General features: G+C 40.5%; 1 protein-coding gene and 1 long non-coding RNA gene across 5 annotated transcripts in view; one reads left to right on the top strand and one right to left on the bottom strand.

The window, feature by feature from the left end:
* The window catches only part of SYT1 (synaptotagmin 1), a 331,096-nt gene that overhangs the window by 23,252 nt on the left and 289,453 nt on the right, over positions 1-18,391 (bottom strand). The window lies entirely within an intron of this gene.
* Positions 10,196-13,542, top strand: LOC310743254. The gene is made up of 3 exons (XR_014538904.1): positions 10,196-10,315; positions 10,610-11,503; positions 12,364-13,542. It is a non-coding gene; the product is annotated as an uncharacterized lncRNA (long non-coding RNA).

Below are 18,391 nucleotides of genomic sequence, written 5' to 3'. Positions count from 1 at the left end.
CTAGGGTGCTGCTGAGAGGCAGAGGCTGGTGGCGGCAGCGGCGGAGGAAGAACAAGCAGCCCGAAAGGGCTGCTTTTGGGCTGCTCCTTTCTTCTCCGCCGCTGCCAACAGCCTCTGCCGCTCGCAAGGGCAGGCACAGGAACAGCGCTTGGCAGGGTGGCGGCAGCACGAGCGGCGGAAGCAAACAGCTTGCTCTGACGAGGGGCGGCTGGAAATGCGCTCGGGTGGGACCCTCATTCAAGTATAAGCCAAGGTATATACGAGTATATACGGTACCTCTTCAGATTCCAACAACTCCTCCTCCCAGGCCACTCCCTCTTCCCCCTCTGACCACACATTATCCCATCACCAGTCCCCTGGCTCTGAGCCTTCTTCCCTACAGCTGGTTCCCCCCCCACTCCTATGTCTCCAGCCAGTCCATGATAACTGCTGACAATGAAAGCATCCCATAGAAACCTGACCTACAATTCAAACTTAAGAAAGTCAGCTGTCCAATTCCCTCTGCCCTGGTTATTCATTATAAATATTTCCAAAAAGTGTATTGTCCTGCTCCTGGTCAAAGTGGCTGCATTTAGGCATCATGCTAAAGAAGCATGAGGTTTGCATGTGAGGTTTGCATGCCCACCCCCTCTTTGGGTTTGCTTCCAGTGTCTCTGAATCTTGGCTTGCTGCCAGGCTTGAACTGGGGATTGGATTATCATCACCTATGGGGAGTTTCTAACCATGAGTTTTGAAACTGGTCTGCTTAATCTAACCATAGCTAAAAATACAGTGGTACCTCAGGTTACATACGCTTCAGGTTACATACGCTTCAGGTTACAGACTCCGCTAACCCAGAAATATTACCTCGGGTTAAGAACTTTGCTTCAGGATGAGAACAGAAATCGTGCTCTGGCGGCGTGGCGGCAGCAGGAGGCCCCATTAGCTAAAGTGGTGCTTCAGGTTAAGAACAGTTTCAGGTTAAGAACGGACCTCCGGAACGAATTAAGTACTTAACCCGAGTACCACTGTAAATAGCAATCGGGTGACTGGGTGGAAAGACATCTTGTAAGACTTGGGAGGAGCCTTTGGAGGAGACTGTTTACCTGTTGAGTCTCATAGGAAAACCTTTAAACTGTATAGGCATGAGGAGAAATTCATTTAGCACACATTTGAATGCAAACCAACATAATTCACACTTCTCAAAATATAGCTGTCCTTCAGAATAAAGACTCCCCCAAATTCTGCAATGCATTTTCCAACAAAAAAATGCATACCAAAAAGCACATATTGGAGAAAAGTACGCACAAAGGCTTATACTGATGAGAATAATGTGTTAAAATGCATTACATTATGAAACAGTGCATGCAAAAAATGTATATATGCAAAATTATGAACAAAAGGCATATATTAGGTAAAATGCATAAACATTTTAATGACTTTTTAAATTAAAAAAATCCGAACAAATGTGGAAATAGGGAGAACTGAACTTAAAAAAAACTTAAAAATGAGAGATTAGGAGAAATAAAAGATTTGTCAATCCCTAAAACTGAATTATCCTTCTCTGGCCTTTTTAGCACTTGCATTGTTGACCCTGGAACTGATCTAAAAACAATGCATACATTTCCTTTTGCTTCAGAATGCTTTGACTGCATCACCACAGAATGGTGCTTGAAGTTAGACATTTTTATCCAGTTCCAGACAGTGAAGTATGACAAGATGTCAAGAGAATCTCTGCTGCTCACATTGGAAGAAGTTATAATACAAGAAAAGAAAGGCCTGCTGCCCAAAATTCTGTATTTTCAGCCATTTACTAATACAACTCAGTGGCATTTAGTGTTTCCTAGGAAGAATGATGAGCACTAGAGAAATGGCCTTTTCAGTGGTGGTTCTACACATCTGAAATTATCTCCCAGGGCTCCTATCTTTATTGTCATTTAAATGAGCTTTGTAAACTTTTCAGTCTCAACAACATCCCCAGCAATGTGGTGAATTTTTACTATTTAACTGCCGAGTTCAGTTTATTTTTTATTAAAATTCTGTGCTGTGTTTTATTTTTAATTTTTGTTGCTTAGTTTTTGTTATGGCCCTGATTCTTACATTCATTTTTGGCATGGTAAAGTTATCAAAATATGATATATTTATTTTTCAAAATTGATGGTGAACATTTATGCTGAAGGCAGCCTTACAACAATCCTGGAGGATTTTTATTTTATTTTAGCTTTCTATTTATCTCCAGGATGTAGTAAAAAGAAGATTTATGCATGGAGTTCATTTATTCATTCATGTTCCTAAAGAAAAATGTCAGGTTAAAGCCCATCATAGTGATCTTACCACACTGAAAGCAAGTGTGACACTAGAATGTACAACCACCATGCCATCAGTTTATGCCCCACCAATACAAAAACTTGATTCTAGATTGTTCCAGATTGCATAGGGAGCCTACACAAGTACAGCAGCTTCCCCACTGCAGGTGCTTGTTATGAATATGTGGGGAGCTAGAAGGAGCCATGAGACAAATGGGGCAATGCTGAAGGTTTGGCCCCATAGCCCCTTTCCACACACAGACAGACGGAGAGGGACAAAGAGGGAGACTGAGAGAGGGAGAGGGGAACAATTGCTTTAATTTAAATAGAAATGCAATACAGTGGTACCTTGGTTTAAGAACAGTCGTGTTTACGAATGATTCGGTTTACGAACTCCGCAAAACTGGAAGTAGTGTCCCGGTTTGGGAACTTTACCTCAGTCTAAGAACGGAAGCCGAACGGGAAGGGCACCGGCAGCGGGAGGCCTCATTAGGGAAAGCGTGCCTCTGTTTAAGAATGGTTTGGGTTTCAGAATGGACTTCCAGAATGGATTAAGTTCGTAAACTGAGGTATCACTGTACTGTACTCTTTCTAGTGTGGGGAAGACTGTGACAAGGTGACCTGTTTGTCTGTGCCTTCTGCTGCTATTAATGGACAACCTCAAGCCGCCTGTTCTTTCTGCTTAGGGCTCTTTGTCTTGGAAGGACAGCAGTTGGGAGGACAGCCCTTCAAATAGGGGGCTGTCCTCAGCAGTGTAGAATATTCTACACCTATTCTACACCTCTTTGCAGTCTGCCGCAGGTGGTTTGATGATATAGATCAAAACAAGATTTCAGGCCCTGGAAGTGTTGGTCTATGTAATTGGCAAGGTGCTGCAACCTATTTCTATGGATATCTTAATGTCAATAAAACTAGTTGATTAGCTTCAAACATGCCTTGCAAGACCAGCAGGAGTTCTCTGGGTATTCTTTGCAACATAATTCTACCGCAGAAGTAATTTTTCTTATCACCTAACAAAAAGGTGCCCTTGACACAACTCCAGCATTCCATCAAGAAATTCTTGTCAGTTTTTCTGGCATCATTCTTCACTGAAAATAACAATGCAGGCTCTTCCCATTAATGAGACTGACAGCGAGAAGTTAGATGCAATATAGGCTCTATTATTTGTGAATAGATTTCACTGAAAACTGTTTAAAAAGCTGCTCTGAATATATGTATCTTAATAGCAAGAGTGAATCTGTGACCTGAATATTGGTGATACTTTCATGTTATTTTTCACATATCACCTTGCTGCAACAATGACGCTCTCCATGAGGTAATGACATATGAAATAGGAATAGTGAAATGAATTCTCTTGCAGGTAAAGTTGAACTATACAATTGTAAATTCATCTTAATGAAAGAAGCAGGAAAACTCTGTTTTGACAAGAATATATATACATATATATTTCACAGGCCAATGTGCCACCACTGTCTATGGGCAAAAGCCACTGAAAATTTCTTCTTGGCAAAGCTTATTAAAAATAATTAGATATGTAGAAGAATAGAAATGTCATTTCATCTAGCTTTCATTCACTTTGTGCACAGTTTATTAAACTTTGAAACTGACATATTGTGAAGACTGTGTAGTTCTATTCATTTCAGAGGGTTGAAAAAACGACAGCTCTTTCATGGTTCTAACATGTGTTTTAATTTAATAACTTTGCATTTTCCCAATATGTGTGATAGAACAGAAGGAAGAAATGGAGTATGGGTCATCTTTTTCCTTGTGGGACAGCCCTAGTCTGGTCGCTGTAGAATAATAAATATAATTCCAGTGTGTGTGTGTGTGTGTGAATATAAATGTGAATCCTTTTTATGGTGTTAGGTGATCTACTTCATCAACAGAGCCATCACAACAAAAAAGGGATAGCGAGAAGCAACAAATGGCATTAAAAAACTATTATTTATTGAATATTCCTTAAAATCCTGACTCAAGAAAGGACTGCAGCTCATTGGTAAAGGCATAAGGTCCCAAATTCAATCCCAAGCAGTTGGCTAGAACATGGTGCTGATATCACCAAGGTTGCAGTAAGAATCACAATCATAATCATAATAGGTCTACTCAGAACTAAGCCCCACTGAATTCCATGGTGCTTACAGGTCAATGACAGCTATACCTCCAATGGACAGCATGGTCTGACTGGGCAAAAGAGCCATCACAGGCAGAGCTTTCATTTTTACAAGACAGCAGTATAAAATACAATATTTTTCAAAGGATACACTTCACGAATAATTCAGCAGGTCTTATGAAATCATTGTGTATGTGGGAATCATTTATACCTTCCCTGCAATAAATGGTCAGGACTGTGACCATTTCAGTCCATGAATGTATTGGCCACAAGTCCACTGATGAGTGATGAGCACATGATATGCATCCAAACTCATCCATCTCATCAGTGGGGTACCACTCATGCCAGAGGAAGGTGGAAGAAACTTTCGCTGATTACTTCTTTGCCTTGCAGCAGTAAGTGTCCCATGAAAAGCTGTACCAGAGGGTATGGGGAACTTCTGCATGGGAAATTGTGCTGGGAGCTACAGGGGGAAAGTGAAATCAGCAAAAAAAAAAAAAATCACTATCCCATGCTTTTCTCCTGTAGGGAGTTTCCATACATAGGGAGTTGCAACGGTGAAGTTTCCAAGCAATCACACACTCCAATTTAAAATCTTTTTGTTAATGTGTTTGTGAAGGATGCTGGCATAATGTCTGTGAATGATGCTGGCAGTATTAAAAAAAACATGCTTTATTATCACCTCCTAAGAATTTATTATTACTATCAAATAGAATCCTTACAACCGTCTCACGTAGTAACTGTGTGTCATTTTCAGATTTTGCTACCCACTTGCCTTCTCCATTACTTTAATAACTAATAAATATATGATGTAGAATGTTTCCAAAAGTAATAGGGTTGGAATATATTCAGCTACTTTCCACAATGTTTTCCCTCAGAAAAAAACGCTAGTGAATTTGCACTTAAAACTCCTTTGACAGATTTCATGGTGAGAAGGCATCAATATGATAATCCGTTCTGATCTCTAGTATATAAGTGATGTATTTTCTGTGCCATTTAATCCCCTCCCCCCCAAAAAGAGGTTTTTGCTTCTCACAGATCTGAAGTTATCTATTTTAGAATTACATTTAGTAATGCTGTAAAGGTGCCAAGGGGCAAGCCACAAGGATTATGGGGTCCCAAATTACTAAGCAATCTGGAAACCCTTTAACAACTCACATATAATTCATCCAACATGGTAAAAACATTTATGGCATTTTGATAAGTTCAGAATGCCCTGCACGTATACTGAAGTTGATTCTCCTTGGAAATATTGTTTCAGTTCATATTTCAAGGGATTTTTATCCACTGGTTATTCAGAAAAATGCTAATTTGAGGATCACAGAATAAGCAGTGAATGTACATAAAAGTGTAGCGAACTAAAAGATAAATACCAATGGCATTCAGAGAATAAACTAGTTCACTGATACAGATTATGAAATGCTATGATTAAGTTTGTTATTATACAGTATTTAGAATTACGGTTATATCCCCACCTCCCCTGGATATTCAAAATCTACAGACCAGATAAGAGATATTGTCACATGATCAGCCTTGAATAAATTTGCACATTAACAGCTTCTGATAAGATATTAAGTGATGCTTTAAAAAAGATCAATATTAGAACACAGTAGAAGCTCTGTCTTTAGGATAAAGGAATCTCCATACCTCAATTAACTGATTTTTCCCCTTTAAAACCCTTAGGAAATACAGTGATACCTTAGGTTAAGTACTTAATTCTTTCCTGAGGTCCGTTCTTAACCTGAAATGTGTTCTTAACCTGAAGCACCACTTTAGCTAATGGGGCCTCCTGCTGCCCCCGCGCCGCCGGAGCACGATTTCTGTTCTCATCCTGAAGCAAAGTTCTTAACTTGAGGTAATATTTCTGGGTTAGCGGAGTCTGTAACCTGAAGCGTATTTAACCTGAAGCGTATGTAACCCGAGGTACCACTGTATGTTGGCAAATATTCTTGTGGATGTAACCAAGGACAAATTTTAAAATCCTGTTGAAATCTCTATCAGAAATAATTCCCTCTTTTCTATATAACACCCATTCATCCATGAATTTATTTGTATGCTGCCTTTCCATAGAGAATCATGATCAAGGCAGCTTACAACATGAAAAAAGACATAGTTACAAACATAACAAGCGTAGCCATAATCCATAAATAAAACATCAAAAATTACACAACCAAATTAAACAATTTCTACATATATCATAAGATCTAAAATAAAGATACAAAAATTAATAGCATTAACAGAAACAACCTCCCCCCACCAAACCCTGCTAAATAACATCCCAGCCTAAGAGTGTGTTTAGCAGCTTCAGCTTTTGTAGCTGGAGTCAGTCAGGGCCCTGCCCTCTCTGGAAAAAGGTCTGCAAGGCTGGAAGTTGTTCTTCCAAGATGCAGATTTGTGGAGCACAAATGACAATAAATGTCTATGCTTGTCTTCAAACTGTAGCATTTACATAACACCTCCTGCTCCAACAATTCTGGTAACTATCTAGCATAGTGAATATGTTATTTGAGTCAAAAACTCTCCCATGATTTAATTGCTCAATATACTTTCCATTTCCTTTCTTGACATGAGCCTCATGTAGAAAACAAACATCTGCTTGTTTTCATTTCAAGGATTTTCAACGCCTCTTTCTTTTATTTGGTGACTTCAAACCTTAGGCTTGACAGAGGATAGTTCAAACCTGGCTTGAAAACAAACTGAATCAATGTAATTTTAACAAATAAATTAAGGTTTTGCTCATTTAGAGAATACTGTAATTCTCCTGAAGCCTTAGCTAGCTGTTATGCCACCTGTACCATCTTAACAATGAACCATTTGTATTTAAAGAAGTTGTTCAGTCTGAAAGGTAAAGGTAAAGGTAAAGGGACCCCTGACCATTAGGTCCAGTCGTGGCTGACTCTGGGGTTGCGGCGCTCATCTCGCTTTATTGGCCGAGGGAGCCAGTGTACAGTTTCTGGGTCATGTGGCCAGCATGACTAAGCCACTTCTGGCAAACCAGAGCAGCGCATGGAAACACAGTTTACCTTTCTGCCAGAGCGGTACCTAGTTATCTACTTGCACTTTGAAGTGCATTCGAACTGCTAGGTTGGCAGGAGCAGAGACCGAGCAATGGGAGCTCACCCTTTCATGGGGATTCGAACTGCCGACCTTCTGATTGGCAAGTCCTAGGCTCTGTGGTTTAACCCACAGCACCTGAAAGGTACAAACCAGTTATATATTGTACATGACCTAAGCTTCTCTGCTAAGAGCTCAAAATCCTTTCTTGGAGATAAATATCTGGATGAACGCCATTCAAAACTAACGGCTTGGATCCAGAGAAGTTATGAAAAAAAGGGATGGGAGAAAGGTGGAATTCTCACCCTCATCCTTGCACCAAACCTGCTCAAAAGTTCCTCCTGGAGGTCAGGAGATATCCTCTTAAATGGGATAAGGTTGAGGGGGAAGTGGGGGGGGGGGCTTTCACCAAACATTATGCAGATTCACAGAAGTATTCCACTTTCTTCCCATTTCTCTTACAACCCCCCCTTTATTTCCAGTGTTTTGATTAATCTACTTCTGCTTCACTGACTATGCAAAAGCCTTTGACTGTGTCAACCATAGCAAACTATGGCAAGTTCTTAAAGAAATGGGAGTGCCTGATAACCTCATCTGTCTCCTGAGAAATCTCTATGTGGGACAAGAAGCTACAGTTAGAACTGGATATGGAACAACTGATTGGTTCAAAATTGGGAAAGGAGTACAACAAGGCTGTATATTGTCTCCCTGCTTATTTAACTTATATGCAGAATTCATCATGCGAAAGGCTGGGCTGGATGAATCCCAAGCCAGAATTAAGATTGCCAGAAGAAACATCAACAACCTCAGATATGCAGATGACACAACCTTGATGGCAGAAAGTGAGGAGGAATTAAAAAATCTTTTAATGAGGGTGAAAGAGGAGAGCGCAAAATATGGTCTGAAGCTCAACATCAAAAAAACGAAGATCATGGCCACTGGTCCCATCACCTCCTGGCAAATAGAAGGGGAAGAAATGGAGGCAGTGAGAGATTTTACTTTCTTGGGCTTCATAATCACTGCAGATGGTGATGACAGCAGTCACGAAATTAAAAGACGCCTGCTTCTTGGGAAAAAAGCAATGACAAACCTAGACAGCATCTTAAAAAGCAGAGACATCACCTTGCCAACAAAGGCCCATATAGTCAAAGCGATGGTTTTCCCAGGAGTGATGTATGGAAGTGAGAGCTGGACCATCAAGAAGACTGATCGCCGAAGAATTGATGCTTTTGAATTGTGGTGCTGGAGGAGACTCTTGAGAGTCCCTTGGACTGCAAGAAGATCAAACCTACCCATTCTTAAGGAAATCAGCCCTGAGTGCTCACTGGAAGGACAAATCCTGAGGCTCCAATACTTTGGCCACCTCATGAGAAGAGAAGACTCCCTGGAAAAGACCCTGATGTTGGGAAAGATTGAGGGCACAAGGAGAAGGGGACGACAGAGGATGAGATGGTTGGACAGTGTTCTCGAAGCTACCAGCATGAGTTTGACCAAACTGCAGGAGACAGTGGAAGACAGGAGTGCCTGGTGTGCTCTGGTCCACGGGGTCACGAAGAGTCGGACACGACTAAACAACTAAACAACAAAACAATCATCTGAATTCTTCAGCTCTTTAGAAATGAAACTTTTTAACGATTCCAGCAATGAAGAAGTTGATACTTCTTTGCCCTCCTTAGAGGACTTTCCCCACCTTTCTATCTGTTTTTGCTGATTTCCCCCTGCAGTGCCATATACTTTGGGGCAAAATTTCTCCCCTCTTCCAATAAAGCGATATGCATTTCTATAAAACTAGTTAAAACTGTAATTCACAGGAGATGTTAGTTTTCTCTGCTTTGAATGCCTGAATAGATAATAAAATGAATAGCATTTGTCCTACCAAGGAGCTTTCAAGACTGGGGCCAGCCCTGGGGGTTTTTCTAGCTGAAGAGTGTTTATTTTTCTTCTGTACACTGGCCATTAACTTTAATGAAAGCTAAGCAGCTGAAAGGCCACACACCACTTTGAAAGAATATGGGCTGGAGATTGATTTGATTAATCTACTTATTTTTAAACATATTTGTACATTTCCATGGCACTTCACACAGCTTAAAGCACACCATTAAATTAAGATTGTCTGGAAAGTGCTGTCAGACCCCATTATCTTGTGAGACGCAACCACCATTTGGATCAAATGGGAAAAGTTGCCTGAGCTGCAATGCAAAGATCAGAGCTAAAACCAACATTCTTTGCTACAACAAGTTCAACTAGGTGGCTCTGACAATCTAATAAACGTGTAAGAAACTCTTTTGCTAATGTCTAAGGCTGATCTGACAGTTCCACTAATGTAGGGTTGCCATATGTCCTGGACATAGCTGGAATACTACAGTCGGAAGCTGTGTCCAGACAGAAATCACTAAAAATGTCTGTGGAAATCCAGACGTAAGGCAACCAATGTTGCTGATAAAACTTTATATTTTCTATATATATATTTTGCAATTTCGTCAAAAAATCTGAACAACTTTGCCAAGAAAAGCTCAACAAATTTTGTGTCCAGATTTTCGCTTTTTGAAATATGGCAACCCTAACTAATGAAAACCTAAGTGGACAATGAAAACCACAGCAAAACAAGTAGATAGCCCCACAGAAGCCAAATATTTCTGCAGTACATGGAAATAGCTGGTCAGGATCAAATAAAATTGTGGGAATGTTTATATAATTTAGCAGAGTTTAAATGATCCCCTGTTTGAGTTTATGCCCTTCTGTCCCTCTTAAAGAAAACACACATGAATCTGAATCATATTAAGATAAACTACTTTACTATCAGATTCATTCAGGTTTACAGAGTTGTTTCTGAAGGCATGCTTAGGTTGCATAACAGAGAACATAGGTTACATAACAGAGAACATAACAGATAACCTATATACAATCATACCTTGGGTTGAAGTAGCTTCAGGTTAAGCATTTTTGGGTTGCACTCCGCAGCGACCCGGAAGTAACAGAGCACGTTACTTCCGGGTTTCACCGCTCGCGCATGCGCAGAAGCTCAAAATGATGTCACGCGCATGTGCGGAAGCGGCAAATTGTGACCCGCGCATGCGCAGACATGGGTTGCATTCACTTCAGGATATGAACGGGGCTCCGGAACAGATCCCATTCGCATCCAGAGGTACCACTGTACTAGATAGTAGTGAGTCATGAGAAGACTGCATCCGAGCAGTTATCAGTTAACACTCCTTGCAGCAACCGACCAACTGACAAAACTGCCTGCCACATAGAGGCAGTTAGTCCACTCTTGGAATGTTGGACTTGCCTGACAGCTTTACATCCCACAAAAATATCATTAATAACCCCCCACTTGGTGAACACAGTTATTTAAAAAAGAGCTGCAGCTTGCAGGCCATCAAGATGCTGATGGTATGTTCTCTGGCACATTTCAGCCCAAGATGCCTTAGCTATGTACTTTGAAATTGCCCATCAACAGTCAGTAGCTGGACAGCAGATGGAGGCAGCACACAGGCAACTAGGTAACAATTTATCTGTCAGGGATCGGACTCTAGAGGGCAAGATGGAGGAGGAATGGTGGAGATCACACTCCCCCCCTTTTCCTGACGCTGCAGGAGAGGAGGGAGACAGCCTTGATTTACAGCAGGGGTTTGAGGAAAGTCACAGCTCAGAGAGAGACAAACAGAAAAGTTGGGAAGTGTTAGAAGAAAGGGAGGGGGGACTGCGTCAGGGCAGCCAGATGACACATTGTCACTGGAAAGTATTTCTGATCCCCCTTCTCCTAGAACGCGGCATTCATTAAGAGTACAGGAAGAAAGGACTCAAAAACATTTGACCACAAGTGGCCACTGTAAGGGAAGATGCTGATGTTAGGAAGGAGGGAGGAGAAGCCCAGTTTCGAGCGATGCAATTGTTGAAGCTTGTTGCATTCTTTTGCCTCTCGCTATTAGGATTGAATAAATAAAACTCATTTAAAAAGGACTCTACCTTGTTTTCTTTGCTCTTGCTGCAACTGGGGAAGAAGCAAGGCTTTCCCGAAGCCTTGACAGAGCCTTGACATTATCTGACCAAGGTGAGAAGTTTTACATTTCTATTTAAATTAGAGCCATTGTTTTAAAATTTGTATATATACAAATAAAATAGCACGTGATTTTTTAATGCAAACCATATGTTCTCTTTGGCCCTCTGTTTTTTGGTGATGCATTTCCTCTTTTTGTAGGTTGTGTAAGAGGCCATCCTACATGCTTGGGGCTGGACCTTCTCAACTAGATCTATTTCAAATACAGTGAAGAGAGGCTACCAAAATTGCAGAATGGCTGGTTGAGGTTAAAGTCTGGTAGACATGTAGGGGCTGGTGGGGGAATGTAAATATTTTAGGCAAAGGGTGTTGAGATCTTCATCCGACAGTGTTCACGTAGTCTACATGGTCCACAAGGAATTTTATTTCAACCCACAACTATGCACTGCCTTTTGGCCGTGCTCTGTGCTGATGTACCATCTTGTATTCTTGCTTTTAGAAATGGCCTCAAACCTCAGAAGTAGCAAAATAAGTCATTATGTGACTAAACTTCACTGCTTCCCTTTTAATGAGATCGTTTGTTTTTACTTCAATGCATTATATTGGCAGGCACCACAAAACGCTAAAAATAATATAAAAATGTAGGTGCCTGTTCAGACCTCTTATTTTGGAACAAAGAAAATAGCAAACAAACCACTTAGTATTTATATTGCGATATTCCTAAATCTTCAAAGCATCTCCTACACATTATCCAAAATTCATAGTTGCCTTCATCCTTATATTACCTTCCTATATGCTAGGAGAAAGCAATACTTAGTTAAATCTATTGAGCAAAATTGGGATTGGGTGGAGAATAAAAATAAAGAAAAATAACTTCTGAAAATATTTTCAGGCCTTTTCCTTTTCATCAACAGATTAATAGGCTTCCGCTGCTGTGATTTCCATAAAGCTGCATTTTTCTAACCATTGGTGGAGAGCTTGATAACAGATTGATACCGATTACTAAGCCCTTGGAGAAGAAGCTCAGAAATCATTATAAAACACTATAATTAGGTGATGATTTTATCAGTGTTCATGTCACCAGTGCCAAAGAAGAAACCACTTTTCAGCGAGCCAATTCCATCATAAGGCTTACGAAGATATAAATGCAAAAGCTTCTCATTGTCTGAGGCTCCTTTACCATGGCAACTTAAAAATCAGCGGCTTCCAAGTGATTTTAAGCTTAACCACCCTTCCTAACCCTTGAACTGCAGACTGCATATTTCAGCCAAGGATATTAAAAAGGTGTATGCCTCATGTCCATGAACGTCCAAACCATTTACCCTACGGGAACAAGCAATTATCTCAGGTCTCATCTGGGGCAGACACCACTATATCAGAATTCCCTATTCAAATCCTTCACGAATTTACACCGCACAGTGCCTGGATATACAGGGAAGTATAAAGAGGCTTCTCGCATGACAACGAGGCTGTTTTTGAAGGGAGCTGGATTTTTGTGCAGTCTTCCACACAGTGACAGACACAAACCTCTCATCATGAGGACTATCTGATAAGAACCATCCGATTCAAGAGCAACCAGAAACAGACTGAGCTACAGAGGTGCCAAAAAGTTTATGAACACATTTCCCAGGTAATTGAAATGAATTCCTGTATCTCAGCATTCTTAAACCATTTTTAAACTGATCACTCAAAGAGTACTCCCTTTTACTTCAGTGGGCTAACACTGGAGGTGGTATGATTGAAAGTGTCCACTCGACAGTACATGGTGAATGTATTCATGCAGACTGTTTAAGAGGACTATTCCGCCTTCAGCGATGAACTTTGACAAATGCTTCACGGAAGGACAGAGGACACATTTAGGGAGAGGCGCAAAATGCATTTCAGAGTGCTATGCTATGAAATAGATTTCATGCCCTGAAGCAGAGAAACTAAGACTACAGATTTTTATGTTTTTTAATCCTTAAGAATGTAACACTAGGTGCCATGCCTGATTCTTAGGGAACTCATTTCTGTAATTGGCAGCAATGTAAGTAATGTTAAATGACCTTGGTATTTCTCCTGTTGTGGGATGGAAAAGATCCTTTTGCCCTTGTTACAACTGGACTGCATTCAGTTATTACTCAACTTCTCCAGATCTGCAGCAAACTGATAATATCCCCTCTTCAGCGACCTCCTACTGGGTGCTCTCTATGTGCTCATTGAATATAGATTGTTCAAGACATCCTTAAACACTTAGGTAGATCAGTTGAGACACTTGCTTGAGTAGTGTGAGAGCTTTATGGTATTAAAAATGCTTTCTGCTTTTTTTTATACATATATGGGTTTGATCTTGCCCCATGCAGAATTGTACTGTGGTTTTTTTTAAATTGGAGGCATCATATGCTAATGACTGTTACATTATTTAATGGATTAGCCCTTGACATTGTATTTGAAAGGTTAATTATAAGTTGCTCTTCCCTTTTCATGCTTAAAATTCCTTTCCTTTCAGATTAATGGCATGTTGTCATTATCTTGTGAGCAAGAGTGAAGAAAAAGTAGTACACTGTTGCCTTCCTTATAACTAAGGAAAAACTAAAACAATGCATCAGGCAAACAAAGCCCTCATTCAAGTTCAGATATAGGCCTTTCCCTTGTTTACATAACAAGGCTTTACAACATTCACTATCACACTTAAACAAACACTTCTTTTCATTAACATACCAGACATAATACTTTCCTCCAATCCTACACAAAGCTGCAATGGAAAAGCGCCAGTGATATTTTCATGCTACAGGAAACCCTTGATTTATGTGGGGCTTATATTCTGAGGATCATGCCTTAAGCCAAAATCACATATAGTCAAAATACGTTGGGTACAATGGCCAGTGAGATTGCCAAAGTCTTTCCCCCCAGATGCCCACTCCTTTTCTACCTTCTTTTTAATTTTTTTAAAAAATGGTTTGCCTACTGCGTAAAGCTGAATGCACACAAGTTAAATGCACATACAGTGGTACCTTGGGTTACAGACACTTCAGGTTACAGACGCTTCAGGTTACAGATGCTTCAGCTTATAGACTCCGCTAACCCAGAAATGGTACTATTTTCTCGGGTTAAGAACTTTGCTTCAGGATGAGAACAGAAATCATGCAGCGGCAGTGGGAGGCCCCATTAGCTAAAGTGGTACCTCAGGTTAAGAACAGTTTCAGGTTAAGAATGGACCTCCAGAACGAATTAAGTTCTTAACCCGAGCTACCACTGTAAGTTGTGCGCTCACTGTACTACCATCAGGTATGTTGGCAAAAAACCCCTGAAAACATATTTTAAAATAATCCTGATGCAGCTTAGGTTTAAAAGAAATGAAACATTAAGAGTGCCACTAGGCTATGGAAAATGAAAGAAAGCTTGACTAGACAGTACTTCAAGTTTTGGAAAGTATGATTAGATCACATCATCATTGCTTTCAGTAACTATGTTGTTGATACATATTTAGGTCCTCTAGAAATAATTTGAAATGTCACTCACATTAATTATAAGAAGAATGTATGTTGTGATATTGATCATATGATAATTATGGTCTAGCAAAGTGCATCTTAATACCTATTTTATTTTAATACAGTATATTTGATCTTATGTTGCACATTGCCTGGGGATATAACTTTTTTTTTAATGAACAAAGTACTGAGAGCACATATAACATTACTGCCAGCTGTTTTCAAATAAGAACTGGTATCTATTCTGGCTAAATTATAAATTGCCCCTTAATTAATTTCTCTTCCTTAGGTGCGCTTTAATTACTGGTTTAATGACTGGGTCCTTCTCTATAAAAAAAAAAAGCAAAACATAAAATAAAAATAAGGTAAGGAACCAATAGTTAAAGACCACATTGCACAGGGAACAGGTTAAAAAGAGGGCAATTTATGATTCATGCACCAAAGATGCTAAACAAGAAGCAAGCAGTGTGCAGCAGCCGCAAGAAGGAAGCTTTCCCTTAAAGTTACAGAGGATCTTTTGTTGAATGGGACTTCCTAGTAAATATTATCTTGTACATGTCGATGGGGGCTGGAGGCCAAAATAGTGTTTATATTAAATGCAGTATAGCAGCACTCCTTTAATTCCAGCTAACTGCAAAAAGAAATGCTTCAGCAGCACTAAAGGGTCCTACTGTGGAAGGAGGCCACTGTAAATTACTTTTGTTCTTAGCATTTTACTTTCCCTAGTGATGCAATCTGGCTGAGAACCGTCCGCTTAGTTTGCAGTAATGACTACAATTAAAAGACATGCCACTTCAAGTAATAGGAAATCAGCTAGCCCAAAGATGATTAAAGATAAAAAAGAGGACCCTGCGCAGCAGGCAGATATCTTATTTTAAAAAGTGTAATTCGTAACCTCAAAGGGGTATGCATTCTTTTCAGGTGAGGAAAGGAAATATGATTTTTAAATTTCAGTAACACTGAATATATGAAAAAACATATATTTACTGAATATGTGTAAAATCAGTGAAGATACAACATACAAAGGTCCCTGGATAATTTCATGATGCTGTCAACTGTTTTGATAATCTGCCCAGCTCAGAACTTTTATGCAAAGGAAAAGGCAACTGCAAGAATAAATTTCATTTGGTATCAAGACAGAATGGGTCTTGAACCATTAAACTGAGGCATGGCGTGTGAAGAGTCAGCCTGTGGACCACCATCCAGCTGTGGTCAAAAGGAAACTGCAGGGAGTCCAGCAATGAGGACTCTTGAGCCACATTGAGTCAAATGGTACTTCCATTCTGACTGTTGGTATCCTGGCTAGTCTGAGCAAGCAGTAGCAACTGGGAGAATGCCATTGAACTCAGAGAAAACAGGATGCTGTACTAGATGGGCATTTAGCTTGATCCATAAGGACCCTTCTTAAGCCACTCTCTGTTGGTTGCCAGAATAGTGGTGACTGGTGCGACTAGAAGGCCAGAAGATCAAGGGAGATCAAGTGGAGCCAGAGGCAATGACAGACAGGGCTATTCCCTGATTGTTTGCAAGGAAGAAGGCAGGAAGGTGGAGGCTGGCTGAGGGCAGACTGAGGTTGGTGGGGCAGTTCTCCATTTGCCCTAATGGCCCAGCTTCTACTGTGCAGGAAGACTGCGTTGTGCTCCTCTGCCCTCAACTACTCAAGACCGGAATCTGACACGGTGGTTTTGGAGGCAGACGTTCAGGCCAGGTTTCTCTTTTAGGAACAATAGTATTGTTGACAAGACATTTTCATTAAAGAGAAGTCTCCAGCAGCCTTATCCCAAAGAAACCAAACCTGGGCAAATGTCCTGGAATTTCTCCTCACTTGGAAAATTGGGGTGAGCATCTATGAAGCCTCTGAGCGCCCCCACCCACAGTCCTTTTTGGTCATGAAGTGGTGAGAGAAGTTCCCTTTGTCTCTCTTGAAAGGTACAAAGAGCTGAGAGAGAAAGATCTTCCTTTATAGCTCTATGTGCTTCTCAAGGGTCAAATTAATTCTGCTGGATCTGATATGTAAACGTCTCCCTTGGGAAAGCAAAGGGTGTGCATGTGGTCTCTCTCTCTCTCTTGTGTGTGTGTGATTTAGGGGAGAAAGAGAGAAGTGGCCAGAGAAGATGGGGCCTACAGTAGTTGCTCAAGAAACAAAATATGCCCATGGGCCTAAAAACATTAGCAACCCCTAGACTAGATAGATGCTGAACTCACTCCCTCGTTTCAATGGCAATCTATGCAAAAGCCACACAATGCCTTTAGATGGCAGCACTACACACAGGCTTCTCCTAGCTTAGATTGGCTCACCTTTGCCTTGTTGCATAGTACTCCTGGAAATAAACAACTTCCAACAAGCGTACAGTGCACACACTGACATCCTATTTGGAATGCCTGATTGCTGCAATTTAAAACAAAACAATTCCCTTGGGCTTTTCACATTTAGAAGCAGATTTCATGGATATTTAACTCAATTTCAGAAGTATAATTGAACTAACAATCTGTTCTCTCAGACAGGATGTCCCCTGCCTGATATTATGCAGGCCTGGACAGATGCCAAAGCAGATTTAAATTTACCTCAAAGAATGCCTGACTTTCTCCCCCTAAAAATTAGCTAAGTGTGTGTATGTGTGCACACACTGTTTGTGGTTGGTTTGCCTCTCTGTAAGCACATCCTTATGCAAACAGAAACAATACAGGTATGCACAGGTGTCTTTTAGTCTGAAGCAAAACACAACCTACCACTGTTTTATAAAAATCTGTTCAAGGCTTACATCACCAGGGAAAGGAACACAGATTCATTAGAAGCAATAGACAGCTCTCCCATGTCTTGCACTATCAGCCCTTTTGCATTTTTGTCATGATGAGCAGATAGACAGCATGCATGGCTAGATAGGAATGAATACCTCCATGCATCATTAGATCATCTCAATCCAGGCGAGTGCTAGACAACTGGGAGACAAGGAACATTAGGCTGCTATCCTATATATCCTCTTGTTTGAGGGATGCATCCCTTTCTGGATCACCTTCGAGTGGCAGGGCCAGAGGAAAAAAGTGGGTAGAGCAATGGTAGATGCAATACAGTAGGCCAGCTTTATTTAATCTATAAATAATATATTTGTATACTGCAATTTCATTTAAAAACATCAAAAGTGGTGTAAATGACTATATATATAACTACATCAAAATGAAAAACCCAGATAAGTAGCTAAGCATTAAAAAAAAGAATTATTTTCTCAATTGTCTGCATAAACCTGGCAGCATACAAACATTTTCAGCAAATGTCAATACAGATCTCTGTTGGAAAAGCATTCTACAGGACTTGGCTGGTGACGCTGAAGGCTCTGTTTCTTGTTGACATCAGGTGAGCCTCACCAATTCGGGGTGACAACCAGCAATGATCCCACAGATGATCACATTTCTACACAAGTCCCTTAATATGCATTATTAGAGTTTGTGGACAAGTTCCAGCCAGGCAAAAATA

Source organism: Podarcis filfolensis (assembly GCF_964270895.1).
Source record: "Podarcis filfolensis genome assembly, chromosome: 10".
Taxonomy (NCBI): Eukaryota; Metazoa; Chordata; class Lepidosauria; order Squamata; family Lacertidae; genus Podarcis; species Podarcis filfolensis.
The sequence above is the reverse complement of the archived record's forward strand: the minus strand, read 5'-3'. Positions and strand labels throughout refer to the sequence as shown.